Source organism: Danaus plexippus, chromosome 10 (genome assembly GCF_018135715.1).
Source record: "Danaus plexippus chromosome 10, MEX_DaPlex, whole genome shotgun sequence".
Taxonomy (NCBI): domain Eukaryota; kingdom Metazoa; phylum Arthropoda; class Insecta; order Lepidoptera; family Nymphalidae; genus Danaus; species Danaus plexippus.
This window is the reverse complement of record NC_083543.1, coordinates 4713404-4717790: the sequence shown is the minus strand read 5'-3', so window position 1 is coordinate 4717790 and position 4387 is coordinate 4713404.

Here is a 4387-nt window from a genome sequence, read left to right as displayed (position 1 = left end):
AGAAAAGAGAGCAAAACATAATCAAAGAAAATGAAATCTGTTTTAGCTAATCTTATTCTTAGTACGAAATATTTTTCCCAAAAATTTTAAAATAAATAGTAACAAACTTTTTATATTTTGTAAATGGATATTAGTGATATTACTCTTTTCAGTCTATTAAAAGTCACTTTATTACGTGTTATTCAAATAAGATATAAAAGTTTAAAAGAAGCAAAAATTTTTTTGCTTATTTAAGAAAATTCGTCTTTAAAGTTTTCGAATAATGAAATTAATTAGAATATTATTTGATACAAAGGAATATTATTTTCTGGTATTCGAAAAAGTAATTATTTACTACCAAGTTCTTATATAACTTAATTAATGGTTTTTCAAATGCTATAATTTTGTTTTCGTAAAGAAAATTCATATTGTAATTTCTCACTATACCTCTACACCTTTCAAGTTCAGCAAGGATATTTGATTAAAAGAAATTTTGAATGAAAGAGGAGTTCATTTAAGCTTCAACTAAAACTTACGTAAATTAAAAAAAAAGTATGGTGTAAATGTAAAGTACTTGTGAATTGTGAATAATACTGTGAATGCCGATTGAAATTTAGCCTAATCTAAATATTAATAAATTAATATATCTTTTTAAAAAATAAAATAACAAGATTATTAAATTCGCTTTATGAAAACATTTTTTTTTTATTTCGTTATTTTTAATATAACCCAATAATATATTTTTTTTATAAAAAGTCTATATACTATTAGAAATAATCCGTATCAAAATAAATGTAAAAATACATATTTACACACAATCTATATATTTAAAACAACAAAAGAAAAACGTGTTACGAGTTTCTAAAATAGATTTGAGGGTCCATTGATTCGAAGATAGTCCACTATACGTATTAACATCGGTCAAAAAAAAAACCTTTTACTAAAATTCATTTCATAATAGCTGTTTTTTTCATATCTCCCGGGAGCAATATTATTTCTCACCGTCCAGCAATCATGTAAGTAATATATCATGACGTTCACACTCGTTAAAGCAAAAAAAAAATGATCTATGTACAAATAAATAAAGAAATAAAACCTCCCTCTTGATAATGTCATTATTTTTATAGCCAATTATCTACAGAATAATATTTAAAGCATAATTAGAAATGCTTTTTATTTCTTTAATATTTTTAGACGACAGTTTTTATTATTTATATGAAAACCAACGGTTTAATAGAAACTTTAAATAATTAAATTTAAAATTAGAATTTCAAACATTCAACCATCGTGTAAATTATACGATAATATATATATAGGTCCCGGTAAAAATAAAAAAAAAACCTAATGCGATGGTTATTCAATTAATTGCACAAGTGATTTTCAAGGCCCATCAATCTTTAATCTATCTTATTAGCCTCTATTAGCGGTCTTTATAGAGGATTGAACTAAAAGCAAGTCCATTTAATCCAATTTACCTATATACAAAACGTTCCCCAGGGTGATATCACTAAAAGTCTAACCTGATTAACCATAACAACCATCAGAAGGTATATGCCTTCCGAACAGTCCTTGCAAAACCAAGTGATTCTCCTTTGCATATACACGTCTTAAAAACGTCAGTGCAATGAGGTTCCTGTTGATTTACGTGACAACAGCAATTGTACTAATGAATATTTTATGCAAAGACAATTCTGATGATATAATTCATGATTCAGATTCGGTTTATGACTCGGAAAAATACCCCCAGCGGCTTAAAAGGCAGATTAATGAAAGTAATCAAAGCTTCGAGAGTCTTGATCTAAATGTAACGAAAAATCAGTCGAGTTTTAAAAGCACTAAGGATACGAAAGATGAGATGCTTCAGAAATTCGAGAAATTATGGCCCGTGACGAAATGGCGTGAGATGGGATACTTCACGGACGACTATTTAAATATAATAAACGAACACTGGCTCAGTTTCCCACCACCAAATGCAACAATGCAAAAGGTTCTAGCCACTATTTACATATTCTTCTCTACAGCTGGTTGTTGGGGGAATATGATTGTGCTCTTTATGTATTTAAGGTCAGTAAAATAAATGTTATTTAAGAATAATGATGCTTAAATGTTTGTGGCAAAAACAACTTTAATAGAGCTTTTAAATTTATTTATGTTTGAAAATCATTAAATTCATTAAGAACCTTATCACAAAGCCAGTAATTTTAATTCGGTATACGTCCATGGTTCACTTTACAACACTGGACACTGTCGACCAGTCACTATTTGTGTTACAAGAAGATCATTAAAAGTTATAGCACAATTAATAATTTAATAACGAAAATTTTCCTCCATTTAACAAGCATATTTAATTTAGAAACCGTAATAAATATTCATGAAGTTTGTTAACAATATTAGTTTCATACATATATTATATTGTTTTAAAATTATAATAGAACATTACTGGAAAACCTCTTCCTAGAGTTTGAATCATTTTTAATCTAACAAAAAAAATTTAAAATGCAACAATATTTTAAAGATCGAAATAGGAACAGCATAGTAAAGATTTTGAATTTTGCATTGTCATAAAAAAAATTTAAGCGACTTCAAAAAAGAAATAGGTTACTCAATTCAATTGAATATATATATTATTTGTTCGCGGACAACTTCGATCTTTCTGAACCAATTTTTATAATGGTATCGCGGAGAAAACAAGGAAAACTTACGAAAATCGTAGCTTATTCCTAATTCCCAACTTAAAAACTACTATTTAGATAACATCTAAATCGTTAACTATTGATATAAAGATAATCATAATCACTTGTTATGAATGAAGCTACAAATCAAACAACATATAACACAACCTTATATAAACATCCATAATTCAATCCATATTTTAATAAAAATAGGTTCATTCAGTGTGCAAAATATCTTCGCTAAATTAATTGTATTGGTAAGGCCTATTAAGTTTCTAAAAATAATTTAATTAATAGAAAAACGTAATATACTATGTTTTAATTGACTTAATTAGAGAATAAGATTTAATATATAAATATATATAAATGTATAAATTAAAAAAGTGACTTTGAACAAAACACTACTTTTATGATATGGATTACATTTATGAAGTAAAAATGAGGAAGTGTATTAAATTTTTTAATCTGAACAGTATTCTGTTTATTGAATTTAACGTTCCAAAATGGCGGAGTTTAGGAGTGTTCACATAAACGATAAAACTAGTTGCGTAAATAGTTGCATTCTGAATAATTTATGAGTAACCACATTTAATTTCTGAATAATTTATGAGTAACCACATTTAATTTATTAAAAATATAACACAAAAGTAATTAATATCAAATTATTTAATATTCTTCCGCACAAATAACCCTGTTTTATGAAACATGATAAATAAGTTTGAGTCACCCTTACATCGAGCTTGAACATTGTAGATTTAAATAAAATAGTTTTTAATATGAACATTTCTATGATAAAAAAAAAACATTTGATGATTCTTAATTTTATTCACGTTTACATTTTTACGTTAACATTCTTTCGTGTAAGATCCCATATAAAATCCCCATCGAAAAGAATATTGTTATTTTTTCAAAGTTATTAATTATGATTTAATAATAATCGTAAAAAAAAAATCTGTAAGACATTTCACTATTTTTGTTTAATAGAATTAAAATAAAAAAAAATGACAAAGTTTAAAATTTCGCTGATTATAAGGGAACAGAAATAAGGAAACAAGTTTACGTTCGCTTAAGTATGTTGTTTACTGAACACATAATATTGCTTTTTATTACCAATTCTCACTCAAAATGGCTATAAGACATAAAAATTGTATCCTAGTATTTTTGAAATTACTTCCCTTCACTTTGATATCCCAATCAATCGATATCTAATAATCGATATCTATACTTTTATTCTTTTCTTAAAAATTTTACATATTTTTCTAATTATTATCACTTACCAACTTCATATTTTAATTTAGTATTTGGGTTAAATAGTTCCTCTCTTACAAACGAGCCTTTGTGTTTCCCGATATCTAGGTATAAAACGAAGCAGTAGATTTCTTCTCCTTTATTTTGATTAGTGTCTCATGAATAATGTACGGATAGCCATTTGTCTTCTCCATTTTAACAAAATTGCCATACCAATGTCAGATAAACAAATTATATTTATATATATATTTATTTAATAACAACTACCTTACACAAATATGCTTCCATGTATTTTAATAATTCATTTTTAATTGCACATTAATGCAAAAATATTACTTCCTATGAATAAAGCTTTAATGAGAAGCATTTAATATTATCTAGTATTTCGATAACGTTTTATAATAATAAAATAATTCGTCGCGCAATGTCGCGGTCATACTCTCGTCAGAGCAGTGAAGCTAGCCGTTTTAATAACATTCTGTATCGAA